This window comes from Glandiceps talaboti, chromosome 9, assembly GCF_964340395.1.
Source record: "Glandiceps talaboti chromosome 9, keGlaTala1.1, whole genome shotgun sequence".
In the NCBI taxonomy this organism is placed as follows: domain Eukaryota; kingdom Metazoa; phylum Hemichordata; class Enteropneusta; family Spengelidae; genus Glandiceps; species Glandiceps talaboti.
In genome coordinates this window covers 2,981,326-2,996,824 of record NC_135557.1, presented here as the reverse complement: position 1 = coordinate 2,996,824, position 15,499 = coordinate 2,981,326, and positions in this window count along the sequence as shown.

Below are 15,499 nucleotides of genomic sequence, written 5' to 3'. Positions count from 1 at the left end.
GAGATACACGTCATTTTCATTTGGAAAGCGCGAAATTACATTTCATTAATCATATCTTACCCGGCAACCATCACTTTTCCACCCACCTCCACTCTCACTTAAGTAGATACAGTTACGTTGTATCATCTGGACTGTATAGTTTGTCATCGTGTCTGTAAAGGAATAACTCATATGAAATCACACGGTTGTATTTATCTCAGCTAGATAAAAAAGAGGAGCCAAGTGTCTATTGTCAGACGTTAATACTAACAATGTGACACCATGGTCTTGTAGCTTAGCATCCAGTCTTACATGAGGTACTTTGTCAAAGGCCTTGCTGAAGTCTAAATATGCAATATCTACCGGATTTCCTTCATCTATAGACTTTGTTACATGGTAGAAAAACACCAGTAAATTTGTCACACAAGATAGACCTGCCGTGAATCCATGCTGACTGTCCTTGATAAGTAAATAGTCCTCTAAATGTTTTACTATGGCATTTCTGATGATCGTTTCCATTACTTTACAAAACAATGTTGTAAGGCTTACTAGTCTGTAATTTCCTGCACCGTGTGTAGATCCTTTCTTGTGTATTGGTGTAACATTCGCTTTTTTCCAAGCCTCTGGGATAACTCCATGTTTCAGTGATAAGTTGTAGATGACAGCAATTGGTGTTGCAATCTCTTTGGCAAGTTCTTGTAAGACTCTTGGATGGATGTTATCCGGACCTGGGGTTTTATTTGGGTTTAATTTCACTAAATGCTTGTATACATCATCAGCTGATATATCAATGTCAGTTAACCGGTCCCTTTCATTCATAAGTAGTGGCTGTGGTTGTGGAATACTGTTAATGTCTTCTCTGGTGAAAACAGAACTAAAGAAATCGTTTAAAATCTCTGCTGTTTCCTTGTCTGAGTCTGTAACTTTGCCAGTGATCTTTTAATGGACCAACTTTGTCCTTGGCTTTGTGTTTCTGCTAATGTAAGAGTAGAAACTCTTCGGGTCCTTCTTTATGTTTCCACACAACTTCTTTTCAAACATACGGTTTGTTTGGCGAACCTCCCTGTTTGCTTCTATTTGTGTTCTTGCTTATAAGCCTGACAGTTTTTACAGTCTCTGGTGGATGTATATCTCTTCCATGCATGGTATTTCTTTCTAATATATTTTAACACCTTTCTATTCATCCATAATGGTTGTCTTCTTTTCTTCTTATGTTGTAATGGGGTAAATTTCTTTACAGTGTCCTGTAGTTTGGTATGGAAACTATTCCAGCACTCCTCAGCATTTTTGTCCTTAAATAATGAGTCCCAATCTACACACTTTATAGACTGCCTCATAGCTTCATAGTCTGCTCTGTAATAATTCAATCATTGAGATGATTTCACCAGGTTTGGAAGTCTTACTGTTGTATTCCAAATTATAACTGAATGGTCACTAGTACCAAGGTGATCTCTCACTTCAACCTCTTCTACCATGTTATAGTCTGAAGTTAATATCAAATCCAAGATAGACGATTCTCTTGTAGGAGTTAGTACGTGTTATAGTCTTGAATAGTGTCCAAAAAACTCTGACTATCGTTATCTTTGGTAGACAAATGCTCCCAGTCAATGGATGGGAAGTTGAAGTCTCCCATACATAACACTTGTTCCTTGTTAACTCTACTAAATAGTTTATTGAATTCTTCATTATTGTAAGAGTCAGTACTTGGACTTCTGTAACATACGCCAACTAATAAATTGTCCTTTCTACTGCATTGAATTTCACGCCATATACTTTCTTCGAACCCACCATCAGTCACGTCTTCTCGAGGGGTAATAACAAAATTGTCTTTAACACATAATAACACACCACCTCCTCTTCTTCTTCCAACTCTATCTCTTCTTAACATGTTGTACCCATGTAGATTTAGTTCAGCATTTGAAATATCTTCTCTAGCCCAAGATTCTGTTATGCCTACGATATCAGGATCAAGTTCTGCTATGACGGCTTGAAAATCATTGAATTTGTTTATCAGATCTAGACCTCGTGCATTTGTACACGTACATTTTAAATTACTTACAATCTTCTCACAGCAATTCGAAAAATAAACAGTATTTACATTATGCACAATTTTCTTCTGATCGCTATCAGTTAATCGTTTTTTGTTGTATCTGATTCTGACTCTTAGTAATCTACATGTGCATTTTGTACCTGTTGAGACACTTGTACAAATCTTCCTTTGTAGATCTTTATGTTCTTTTCTCCTTTTCCCCTCCATCTTCAGTTCTTCTCTTAGTTTCCTGTCGCATTCTCGTTGTTTATAAGGTTGGTCATGGGATATGTACACTTCTTTGTAGACTCGTTTTTATATTTTGATAGGTTTTTAGCTTTTTGAAGTACCAGCAACTTTTATTTTATGTCCTTGAATCTAATCTTTAACAGTCATGGTGACTTTGTATCAACACGTGATTTCCCATGACCGACCGATAGCCTTTCCATCTCTGAAATCTTTACATTTGTAATGTTAAGCTCGTCTAGAAGACCAGCTACCTGATTATTATCACTCACTATCACATTACGTTTTCTTTAGTCTACTTGAATTGCTCGTATTACCATCTGTTCTATCTCTTTTCTTTCACATACATTCTCTCTATGACGGCCGAATTCTTTCTTTAACACACTGACCTCCTTTTGTAATTTGTCCTGACGCATTTGTAAATTGTTCATAGCGTTGAACAGCTTAATTGCCCCTCCATTACATGCGTTACAAAACCAATGTAACATACTGTTGGCATTGCTCGAGGTTATGACTGTATACATTTCGCTACTCACACCTTCACAGGTGATATGGAATACGTTCATACAAACTTAACACTGTGGAGCTTCTTCTTTACCGTTTACCCCATTAGAACATGTACCACAATTCTGAACGACCCTGGATGCTTTCTTCATATGTATGTATGTATGTATGTATGTATGTATGTATGTATGTATGCATGTGTTACCCTTGCTTTATTTCGATGTGATTCACGGGCTAGCTGTATAGGAGCAAACTCCACAAGGGCAATCAACAATTTCGTTCGTGTGAGTTGGGTCGTGAATTTGTGGTAAAATGCGGTTGCGTTGAGGGTAGGGGTATACCAAGACGAGTGTATCGACTGGACAAATGACACTGACACATGCAGTAAAGTGAAAGGATGAAATCTAATTAACAACAACCCTGCCAACATTCAAATGTACCGGTACAGTAATAGTTTCAACTTGCAATCTTGTTATCAAAAAGTTACAATTTCGTTATCAAAAACTTACAATTTCGTTATCAAATATGCTCACTTATGTACTAGTATTCAATGTCTTAATATCATAGAAATAAAAGGTATCGATTCAAAAACCTGTTACACAAATCAGATCAGTGGGTCCAAGGTGTTCATTCATACAGTAGTGTCCGTTGCAGTAATCCCTCGTAAATCCTCTGTAGCAATGTTAGTAACAGTTAACACAGTAACGCGAGGAAAACTGGCGTAGCTTCACCTGCATAAAGTCACTCCTGGGGTCATTCGAAAGGTCATAAACAAAAGTGACAAACAACGTCGACTTCTACCGATGAGGGCGTTGGTCAGACTAACAACATTAATGATATCAGCGACGTCGATTTGCTTGCAAAAATCCAACGGAAGAGTTCCGAATATCAATGAGAATAATTATCACAGAGTCCGCAATTATTCTGTATTGATTTATAAAGCATCGATCATCTCAGTTAGTGTTTCATAGAAATAAAATAGGAATAAACGATAACACAGATCAGTCGTGATTCGCTATGTATGAGTTCAACCTGGCAAATCCGCTCGTCGAGAGTACTCAAAAGTTCAATACAGAGTTATGAATGGCCGTAACTTTATCAAATCCAGTCCGATTTCCATGCGACTTGCATTAATCGAATCGTACTTACATCAGCTTTCCAAACGTGAAGCATCAGCGTTCAGAAATCAGTGCGAGTGTCCTTAATCGTCGATCTCGGCAATCGTCGTATCAGAAATGCAGTCGACTTCTGCTATCATGCACGCTTCGTTCAGGTACAGCAAACCCGACATTCGAAATCGTCCAGGAAAAACTTCCTCGCTCGTCAGGGTTTCGCAAATACCAGCTCAAATAATGTCAGTAGATATCCAGCTCCCTTCGTGTCCCTGTTAAATGCAATTTCATTACACGATTCTGCAGATAGTTTGGATTTTGTGGAGAGTTCAACTCCCGTCAATTCAACCGGACAACGGCCATCTTAGAAGTTTTTATTCTTGAGTCCTTATCACCGTGTTACATCCGCCGGACCTTTGGCAAGATACACACGCGACTACCTCGACTGAAACAATTTAAACTTGTGAGCCATAAAAAAACAATAAGTAACAATAAAAGACCTTTTGTATAGAAATTCACATTACCTGAGGTTCAATGTCACATAAAAATACGATCAAAACTTGGGGATTACTTTAATTGCGTAATCAGAATAAAATAAAAGTCAGTACATAGAGCCGCAATCAAATATACGTTGGGTTATTCCACTATGTCTTAAGGGGGTACAAATCCCATGGTATCACACTCCCCCAAGTCAGCATAGAGACAGTTTACCATATGCTTACTTCAAGATATTTTTTTTTTAAAGTGAAATAAATGATCGAACATTGGAAATCAAAACAAGTCCAGAAAATGTCGACGAGATACAGAACACAAACATAAGCACAAACTTTAACGAGACTCAACATCGAAACGTTCTCGTTGGCAAAGGCATGATACCTGAAAAACGAGAAACTCAAGTCATCCTCAGATGCACGTTCGACGAAACAAACACCACTTTCCTGTCATAGCAGTAGGGTAGAGTCTCGATCCATGAACCTGCAAGAGTAATCAGAAAAGATAAGTGCGCAGAGGCCGCAGGGCAACGCATGATGCGCAGGACCCAAAGGCTTGGCTAAACCAACTCGCAAATCTGCAAAGGCGCACGAAGCATTCCTAAATACGCACCCTCACTTACCTTTCATCAATCGCTGCTGGTACTCAAGACCAACTTACCTGAAACATCATCGATGGCATCAGCATACACATACGAGATATAGTTAAAGGATAACTATGCTAATCCACTCTATACACACATTCATCAACATTCCTTCATACCTACCCGTACATTCCATTGGCCATGATTTCAAGTATTTTCATTGTTATGTCGTGGTTCCTGTTGTTCAATGCAGTCAGTCTTCCTTGAGAAACTTCATGATTAGTCCTCGGTGAATCGAAAGATGACCTCTTTCCACTACTAGGATTCTTTGAAACGCATTTATCACCTTTGCCTTGCTTGATCAGTCGCGAACACCAACCGTAATACCTAGGCGGTCTCCTAGTTCTAGTTGATCGACGCAGAGGGCGGACCTCTGTTTCTCCTTCCTCCACCGACGATTCCTCATCAGCATCTGAACAATCACCATGGGTATCAGCTCGTTCACTACAAGTGGTCTCTACTTGTTCCTCCCCCATAGTTTCATTTCCGGTTTCTATGGTTCCTTTATCCGTTGACGCATCCATGACATTCTCAACTACATCACTTGACTGAATGGTCTGCGGTACCACATTGGCTTCTTCAGCAATTCCATCAGACTCCTCGTTAGATGATATGCCCATACTATCTTCATGCATGCTCGTTGAAGGGCCATCAGTGCCTCGTACATGGTCTGAAGAATCACTCACAACAATCATGCTTGGTTCAGGGGAATCTTGCCCAATAACCACACACTCGTTTGAGTCACTTTTGTCCATGGATTCATCCGTAGATTCATTCATACCTCCTAAGCACACAGGTCTACCAATCCTAGGCTTAAAGGGTGGCGATTCAGGGTTCAACACACAGTCTTGTTCACTTTGTGTAGACGAACTTCCTTCCACTTCAGTATTTTCCGGGATAACCTTATCCTGGGGACGTTCATTCATCTCGTCTTCGGTATAACTCGACAATGGTCGATCACAGCAAGGTTTCAACAGATTCCTGTGAACCGTCTGTGTTTTCGAAGTTTTCGTTGAGCGTATAACATACACTGGCAGATCAGGGTTTAGTCGTCTTACAACAAGATACGGAGCCTCCTCCCACCGATCGGCAATTTTATGTTGACCTCGTACATTTACATTCCTGCGTAATACTCGATCACCTTCTTTTAGCATTACCTCACGAACCCTCAGATCATATCGTCCTTTACTCGCACGGGCTGACTTCTCTGCAGACCTTTTCGCAATCTGAAATACCATGTCCATCCTGGATCTCAAATCAGCAATATATTTTGACGGCGTTGTAGGATCCCTATTTTCTGGTGATGTTCCAAATCGTACATCCAAAGCTATCTTTGCCTGTCTTCCGAACAGCAGGTGGTAAGGTGTGAAACCTGTTGTGTCATGAACCGTGCAGTTGTACGCATGTACCAATGGCTTCACATAATCCTTCCATTTGGCCTTCTGTTCATTCTCGAGTGTACCCATCATATTAAGGAGCGTACGATTGAATCTTTCAGTCTGCGCATTCCCTTGGGGATGATAGGGCGTGGTACGTGACTTTTTGATGTTCAGCAATATACACAACTCCCGTATTACTTGCGACTCAAAGTTCCGACCTTGATCGGAGTGAAGTCGTTCCGGGCATCCATATGGTAGCATAAAGTCTTCCCATAGGTGCTTAGCTGTCGTTTTAGCTGTCTGGTTGCGTGTGGGAATCGCTACAGCAAACTTCGAGAAATGATCAGTAATCACCAGTAGGTTCCTGATCCCTCCTTTACATTCTTCAAGGCTCAAAAAGTCCATACAGACGAGTTCTAATGGTTGTGAAGTTTCAATACTCACCATCGGAGCTCGTGTCTTCAGTCCTGCGTCGTCCTTCCTTCGAGTACACCTCTTACACGTACGAATATAGTTCTTTACATCGGCTGACATCAGGGGCCAATAAAACCTAGCTCTCAATAAATCAATTGCTCGGTCCTGTCCCAGGTGTCCACAGTCATCATGCACTCCTTTCATGGCTTCCTGACGAAATTCATGTGGCAACACCAACTGGTAGTAGACTTCTCCACTGGATGACGTCCTTGCTCTATGTAAAACGTCATCGCGGAAGCAGAACTTACTCCAATCTCTCAGTGCTAGTCTTACTTCTTGTGATTCCTTTGCTCGTTGTTTCCTTGTCATCTTATCTTTACCATCGTCCTTCGCGAGGACCAAGGTCCGTATACGTTGTATGGTCGGGTCTCTGTCCTGTAACTTTGCCCATTGGTTTGACGTAATTGTAGGCAATGTCACCTCTCCTGGCATCTCCGGTGGTTCAGCCATTTCCTTTGGTATCGCTCGTACTGAGGCAGCTAAGGCTTCAACCCATGGTGTATCTTCATCACCATCAGTCAGAAGTGGCTCCCCCACTGCCTGCACTTCATCAGGAGTCATCACTACAGTTTTCAGGAAACGTTTTTCTGACTCATCAAATCCTCGAGCCTTGCTACTTGGTCGTCGTGATAGCCCATCCGCATCACCATTCCTTAAGCCGGGTCGATAGTGAATCTTCAATTTGTACTGAGACAAAGCATTCCACCATCGCTGTCCTGTTGCATCCAATTTTGCAGTACTCGCTATGTACGTTAGTGGGTTATTGTCGGTCAACACTGTGACATCATTGCCAAAGCAGTAGTCACGAAACTTTTCCGTAACGGACCATTTCAAGGCAAGAAATTCCAGTTTGTGAGCCGGATAGTTCTTCTCGCTAGCAGTCAAACTCCTACTCGCATATGCAACTGGTCGCAATCGTTCCTGTCCATCTGTATCTCTGACAGTTTGGTACAAAGCAGCTCCTAGGCCCATCAGGCTTGCGTCCGTGTGAAGCTCGAAAGGTTGCGTATATTCTGCATAGGCCAAAACTGGAGCTGAAGTAAGCTTGTCTATAATCAGCTCAAAAGCATTCTGGCACTCGTCTGTCCATTCATATGGGGGGTGGTCGCTTTCTTTCTCCCCCATTCTTGCGTTTTGTTGGATGCCCTGCTGTCAAAGCGTGCAATGGTCGGGCAATCGATGAGTATCCTTGCACGAATCTACGGTAATACCCCGCAAATCCTAAGAATGTTCTGAGTTCCTTAACGTTGGTGGGGACTGGCCACGTCCTCAATGCCTCAGTCTTGCCGGGGTCGGTCTCAACTCCGTTCGAAGATACAACATGTCCCAAGTAGTTTATCTTCTCGCGAAAAAGCTGACACTTGGTATGCTTAATCTTTAGGTCAAATTCTCTGAGCCGTTTGAGAACCTTATCAACTCGGTCTAGATGTTCCTCAAACGTGTCTGAAAAAATTATCACATCATCCATGTAGACCATGCAAATCCTCATGTTATAATCTCCTAAACATTGCTCCACGACACGCTGACACGTAGCACCAGCATTCATGAGTCCGAAGGGCATTGCAACGAATTCGTAAAAACCAAAGGGGGTTGCAAATGCAGTCTTCGGGATGTCCTTCTCCGCCATCGCTATTTGCCAAAATCCACTCTTTAAGTCAATCGATGTAAACCATTTTGCGCCGCTTAACACATCCAGTCCTTCCTCAATACGAGGTAGGGCGTACGCATCGGGAGTCGTCTGTGCATTTAAACGTCTATAATCTACACATATTCGAGTAGTTCCATCCTTTTTCGCTACAAGGACAAGAGGAGAAGACCATGGACTTTTAGACTGTCTTATCACTCCGTTGTCCAACATTCCTCTTAACTGTGCTCGGATCTCCTCATACAAGGCTGGTGGTATCCGGCGATAGGGTTGTTTGACTGGACGTTCATCCCTCAAGTTGATCTCATGTTTGTGGATTGTACATCTCCCTAAGTCATTGTCGCTGGTCGAAAATGATCCAATGTTACGTTCCAGCACCTCTCGTATTTTGTTCACCTGACCTTCATTGGCTGGCGAATCAGTCATGTCAAAGGATAATCCTCTAACATTCACCTCTCTCACTTTCAATGGCTCATCTCGAGTTTCATTGTCTTTAGGGGTCTTTCGTGGCTGTACTTCTATACCTCGTACTGCCTTCACCGTAGCAACAACTTGCCTTGGCTTAATGACGACAGGTTTGTCTGTTTCGTTCTTTATTACCACAGGCACCGCCGTTGAGCGTCTCCCACACTCAGCAACCGTCACCATTGGGTTCAGAGTCCACCCTTTGTGTTCACTCCAGTCGTCATCATCACCTAACAATACTTCATGTCTCTCTCCTTTGGGACCAGCCTTCATGCTTCCTGGAATGGTATGTGCAGTATGTGGCTTCAATGTCACCCGTTCGCTAACTGCCGCTCGCACCACTCCCATGTTTCCATTTGGTCCATAGAACTGTTCACGAGCACGTAGAGTAGTAATGGCTCTTCTCGCTACTGGTTTCATCCTGCTCATTGTATTACCAACATCGTTCAACGTCTTTATTGTCATATAATTGTTCAACCAGTTTGTCCCTGCTAACAACGGCACTCGATTGTTATACTCAGTTCCTTTCACCACCAATGCCAATAGCCTAAAAATGGTTGCATCGTTGAAGACATGAATAGGGAAACCAACTTCAACCTCTATTACACCAATGTACTCCAAAACATCATCAGTCACCCCCGCAATCTCAAGAACTTCGTCTAATGGGGTAAACGGTACATCGGATAAGTATCGACAATAGTAATCCTCGCTGATCATGGTAACCTGCGATCCAGTGTCCAGTTGAGCCAAACATTTGTTTCCGTTCACTAAAGCATACTGCTCATTCAACGGACCAACAACCCGTCCATCAATGGGTCTTGATTTTCCGTTTCTTCGCTGGTTCTTTTCATGTCGTCGTCTACCTGTCATGCGCTGAGCTTTGACAGATGCATGTTTTCTTTTCGGGCATTTCGCTGATGTGTGTCCTTCCTCTTTACATTTACCGCATGGCTGTTTACAATCACGTGACATATGACCTTCACCATTGCAGTTGTAGCAAGTGAATGACTTACCTTCACTCTTGTTTCCGTTTCGTTCATCACAGTGATTTGGCGCTCCACGTCTTGGGTTTGCCTCCTGGGGAATCTGTGCGGCAATATCAAATGGTCGAGGCATGCCATGTGGCGGAACCATCATTGCTGCACGAGCATTCCTGATCTCTTCCATTCCAGCGGCATGTTCTTTTCGTTGTTGTTCCATAACCAGCTTCACCTGTTCCTGCTGTAGTTGCATCGCTTTTAACATCGCTGTCATTTTAGTGTACACTTCATCAGTCTCATGATCTCGGGGCTTTCTTTTCTTTGAGCGCTCACCATTGTCATCAGTATCAGAATCAGACATTTCCTGAAGCTGCTTTACAGCTGTATGTCCTCTCGTCTTCTTTCGTCTATCTTCCACCCTCTCTCTCGTTTTAGGGCTACGAGTTCCCTGTACTTCTTGTTCAGCTACACGGATAATCCGTAGTAACTCATCAAAATTCTTAGCATTCTCATATCTGTGCCTCGCGATGTCTTTCACTCGTGAGTCCGTGAGTCCTTCCCACAAAGTGGTGCGCAAAATTGAATCCATTTCGGTTTCTAGGACACCCCCACGATCATATATTCGCCTAAGGTTTATCTCCACACGGCATGCAAACGACGCTGCCGTTTCATCCTTTTGATAGTCGTTATACAGTTGACGCTTCAACGTAGCCGTAGATACAACTACCCCATATACAGTTTCCAGCTTATTCAATATCTTTTCGATAGATGGGTCAATTCCTAATCCTAGAATAATCTCACTTGCTTCACCGCGTATGGATTTCCGTATGGCCTGCTGCAGTACCCGATTGCTGTGAATACCACTCTGTCTCATACTCTGAACCTCTCTCAACCAAGACTCATACGATATACTATCCTTACTTTTATAATCGCCCGTAAAGGTCGGTACCCTTGGTGCCGTATTCACCACTTCGGCCAAAGCTCGATGAGTCAACTCCTCATATTCAAGTCGTTCCTTCATTCTCTTACCGTTTCGCTGTAACAAATCCTCGAATTCAATCTCTTCATTGTGTCTGCGCTCGCGCTCGTGAAGAGATTTAAGTTCGTGTTCTAATTCGGCTATCCGCTCGCGCTCGCTGCCAAATTGCAGTGCACTTTCATTCAAACCATAACCTTTCGTAGGTAGCGATCGCACCGATTTTGGAGTATATATGCCTCGGCCGCCTCCTCGCTTTGGTATAGTCCCGTGAGATAGCCTAGACACGCCCCCTCCCCCAATGGGTGTCATACCCACTGACTCATGTTTAGTGGCCTTAGCCCCTTTAATACTATCAGTAGTTTCATATTCGCTGTGCCATGGGTCGGGATTGGGGACCCCCTTCGCTGTCATACTCACCTCACTGTCTTCCTCTGTCTTCACTCTACCGTCACTACCTTGCGCATCTGCCATGCTCCAAAATCAAAGGTGATCTGTCGATAACTTGAGTTCACAATAACACTTAAAGATATAATTGAAAACTGCAAACGGTCGTGTTCCGTAAATCGGAGACCTTGGTACCTGTCATTAATTTCCTGCACAATCAAAAAGTGTATCACCTGTCCAACCCTGCTCGTCTTTAGTTTTCAACCGCAAAGACCAAACCTCAGTGGGCTGAATCAAAATGCCGTCCCTCCCTGTGGCCAATTTGTACAAAACAGTAACAATGACAAAACTCCACTGGGAAAGCCTTACAATCCAGCCCCACGTTGCTGGGCGCCAGATGTTACCCTTGCTTTATTTCGATGTGATTCACGGGCTAGCTGTATAGGAGCAAACTCCACAAGGGCAATCAACAATTTCGTTCGTGTGAGTTGGGTCGTGAATTTGTGGTAAAATGCGGTTGCGTTGAGGGTAGGGGTATACCAAGACGAGTGTATCGACTGGACAAATGACACTGACACATGCAGTAAAGTGAAAGGATGAAATCTAATTAACAACAACCCTGCCAACATTCAAATGTACCGGTACAGTAATAGTTTCAACTTGCAATCTTGTTATCAAAAAGTTACAATTTCGTTATCAAAAACTTACAATTTCGTTATCAAATATGCTCACTTATGTACTAGTATTCAATGTCTTAATATCATAGAAATAAAAGGTATCGATTCAAAAACCTGTTACACAAATCAGATCAGTGGGTCCAAGGTGTTCATTCATACAGTAGTGTCCGTTGCAGTAATCCCTCGTAAATCCTCTGTAGCAATGTTAGTAACAGTTAACACAGTAACGCGAGGAAAACTGGCGTAGCTTCACCTGCATAAAGTCACTCCTGGGGTCATTCGAAAGGTCATAAACAAAAGTGACAAACAACGTCGACTTCTACCGATGAGGGCGTTGGTCAGACTAACAACATTAATGATATCAGCGACGTCGATTTGCTTGCAAAAATCCAACGGAAGAGTTCCGAATATCAATGAGAATAATTATCACAGAGTCCGCAATTATTCTGTATTGATTTATAAAGCATCGATCATCTCAGTTAGTGTTTCATAGAAATAAAATAGGAATAAACGATAACACAGATCAGTCGTGATTCGCTATGTATGAGTTCAACCTGGCAAATCCGCTCGTCGAGAGTACTCAAAAGTTCAATACAGAGTTATGAATGGCCGTAACTTTATCAAATCCAGTCCGATTTCCATGCGACTTGCATTAATCGAATCGTACTTACATCAGCTTTCCAAACGTGAAGCATCAGCGTTCAGAAATCAGTGCGAGTGTCCTTAATCGTCGATCTCGGCAATCGTCGTATCAGAAATGCAGTCGACTTCTGCTATCATGCACGCTTCGTTCAGGTACAGCAAACCCGACATTCGAAATCGTCCAGGAAAAACTTCCTCGCTCGTCAGGGTTTCGCAAATACCAGCTCAAATAATGTCAGTAGATATCCAGCTCCCTTCGTGTCCCTGTTAAATGCAATTTCATTACACGATTCTGCAGATAGTTTGGATTTTGTGGAGAGTTCAACTCCCGTCAATTCAACCGGACAACGGCCATCTTAGAAGTTTTTATTCTTGAGTCCTTATCACCGTGTTACATCCGCCGGACCTTTGGCAAGATACACACGCGACTACCTCGACTGAAACAATTTAAACTTGTGAGCCATAAAAAAACAATAAGTAACAATAAAAGACCTTTTGTATAGAAATTCACATTACCTGAGGTTCAATGTCACATAAAAATACGATCAAAACTTGGGGATTACTTTAATTGCGTAATCAGAATAAAATAAAAGTCAGTACATAGAGCCGCAATCAAATATACGTTGGGTTATTCCACTATGTCTTAAGGGGGTACAAATCCCATGGTATCACATGCAAGTCTGTGTCTGTATGTGTGTGCAAAGCAAGTATACTAGGAAATCATCACGGACAATAATTCCAGCATTACTTTAGACAATCTAAATGTTTACCTCTCCTTGCCATTCACACAACACCAGATTTCCTGAAACGTCCATCGTTACTCGCTCCCCATAATATACCATTGGTGGCGTCCTTCCAAATATGATACCAATTTCTTCATTTGTATCGGCAACTGAATAAAGGAGTATAGTCCAAACATTACTGAAAAAAATTGTCCTAAAAATGTTTTTGATGGAATAATACAAATAATTTGACAGTAAATAATTATTTTGCAATAATTGAAAGTTATATGTGGAGAGAGAACATTATGGTATATTTCGTGAATACCTCCCCCATAGGTTAGCTACACTGTTAATTGCATGCATCCAAAATATAGTAAATGTCTAATTAGGCTTACCATTAATTTTTGTCCCATTTCCAAGTTTGAACTCCAGGCTAATGAAGTCATACACATATCTACTCGTCTTTCCAGTGAAATAACGACCGTTTAACCTATAGGACTGTAATAAAGACATTGTGTGTATGTTATGTGTCTTATGGTAAATAAATAATGCACATTATAAAAGTTGTATCGACTTTAATGATTATTTTGTCCTTTTTAGGTATTTTACATATTCAAAATGTGGCGATTCATGTAAAGCAAAGAGCAGAATTCTCAAGTAGTATTTAGATATGACATTGTGACTAAAATTCATCCAGTACTAAAATAGTCTAAAATAAACATCTAAGGTTTAGTTGCCGACCCTCGTTTTAAACTTTAAGAGTCACAGACGGTTTTGTACTGAGGAGAAATGAGGTTATCAAACAGTTAGAGGGTAAATGGTGCGGTGTGAGGGGCTTATGGGGGGGGGCAGCACGACAATATTGAGTTAAAGCAACAGATTATGCAAGAATATTGATTGTAAATATCATACTATATATACCATATAACGGCGCTTTTAATTTTTCTTTCATAAGTGGCAAAATATCTTAGAGATTAGTTTAATTTCAAGCTGGCAATACAATGAAAAGATTTTGTTTACAGTTATTGAGATGTTAGGAGATACAGAGGAATTCATTTTAGGAAAATAAATTAGTGTAAACTAGTCATTGTTTTCATTTTGTTAACGACCATAACATAACTAATCGACATTATAATTTATGAGTTGATAATAAAAATGATAAAAATGAACTAATTTAAATTGGCTCGGTTACCTGCATAAAACCGGTATTTTGTTGATCCAACATTGGAAATAAAGCCGCTGATGATGGAATAAGGAAACCACTGTTATCACCCAAGTCGATTTTCCTGTCACACATATCATCTAAGGCCGCTGACTCTACATACATAACAACACTTGGAGTACTGATCATTGTGGGCATATCGTCAGGTGTCACGTGGATTTCAAGAAGCGACGACACCATATCTAGTATTGCTGTGGTTTTATCGACGAACGTATTACTATAGTCAGGAGTTTGTTGTCCAGAGTACAATGTCATCGGTTGTAATGAAGTGTTAGCAATCAAGGTGTGGACAACAAACAGTAATGCTAGAACGAGAGAGAGAAAATAAACCTTGATTTTATTATATCGATTATATCACAATTAGAACTTAGGCAGACATTGTCAACCTGTTTGAAAATATGATAAATCAAGAGAAAACTTGTCCAATTTTGTATATCACATGGGTGTACATTAACATCGCCGTCAAGACCATTAATTAAAGAGCATTTGGCAAACTAATGTTATATCACCATTGATCCGTTGCCCATACACACTAGAGTGACAGTATACAACTTGACAATCCCACTAACGACATAAAACTATAACCTTATATATTCATTCCACTGTACAAATAATAAATGTAATATCCATACCTTGTGTAATTTGTTTGCTTTCATTCACACTTACATTAAGTCCGATCATAATATTTGTATAATTATATAATATCTCAATGGTTTCACTAGCCTACATGAAAACAAAATGTCATACAATCTACATGTCTTTTTATTATGTTTCGTAATAATTCTGATATTATCAACGAAGTGAAATCTATAAAATCTTCTATTTGCTATATACTAGTAGTTCTTAATTTCTAATGCTTCAGACAACACACTAGAGGTTTTATTTCAAATAGATAGTTTAATGTTTAATTTTCTTAGGTTACAAA